The sequence below is a fragment of the Gadus macrocephalus genome, chromosome 7 (genome assembly GCF_031168955.1).
Source record: "Gadus macrocephalus chromosome 7, ASM3116895v1".
In the NCBI taxonomy this organism is placed as follows: Eukaryota; Metazoa; Chordata; class Actinopteri; order Gadiformes; family Gadidae; genus Gadus; species Gadus macrocephalus.
In genome coordinates this window covers 12,842,845-12,843,859 of record NC_082388.1, presented here as the reverse complement: position 1 = coordinate 12,843,859, position 1,015 = coordinate 12,842,845, and positions in this window count along the sequence as shown.

Below are 1,015 nucleotides of genomic sequence, written 5' to 3'. Positions count from 1 at the left end.
TGTGTGTGTGTGTGTGTGTGTGCGTGCGTGTGTGTGTGTGTGTGTGTGTGTGTGTGTGTGTGTGTGTGTGTGTGTGTGTGTGTGTGTGCTCGTTTGTGTGTGTGTATGTATGTATGTGTGTGTGTGTGTCTGCCTGGGTGTCTTTGTGTGAGTGTGTCAGAAAATAAACTGTGGCTAAGCCAGGCAAGACGAGGTCACCATTAAATAAATAAAAAAGCATTAGTGTTATTGCATTTCACTAATTATTGTCCAAAAACTGCTTTCCAACACATTTTGTTGAGCCAGCATGGCTTCTGTGATAACTTTATGAATTGTGGGTTTTTCGTAAAGTCAGCGTGGCTCCCTATTAGCTATCCCACATGACCATCAGTTCCCCCCCCCATCACTACAGGAGGTTGGATCCTAGATAGTGAACACGTTTGATGCCTGTGATGTCCCCTCGGTGAGGGCCCAGGGGCCCAGAGGGGCAGAGGACCACGCCCACGGCAGACAGCCGTGGGAGCGTAGAGCCGCCGTGTCTCAGGGCTGAAGGGAGCGGCGCCCAGCCTCCAGCACGCCGTGCAGCGGGGTTCACAACATGGTTAGGGCAGGCTGACCCCCTGATGACCCCCTGATGACCTCCTGATGACCTCCTGATGACCTCCTGTCAGACACACACACAAACACATGCTGCTATGAATCAGAAAAGAGGCACCTGGGGATAAGGCCCTGCTTGTGTTACAGCACAACAACCCCCCACACACACACACACACACACACACACACACACACACACACACACACACACACACACACACACACACACCTGGTTCCAGAGGAGCTGGCAGCTGAGGCCAGGAGGATGAGGTCACCCTGAGGGGCAGGCTGCGGCCCCCCCAGTGGATCTTCAGTGTACAGCACATCAGACAGAGACCACCTGGTTGCCTGTGACCGCAGGCCACCTCAGAGCAGGCATGTTCTGCTGAAGCACACGGCCAGCATGCTTTGGGTTCGCTGCCTCCAATAGGCCCGCACA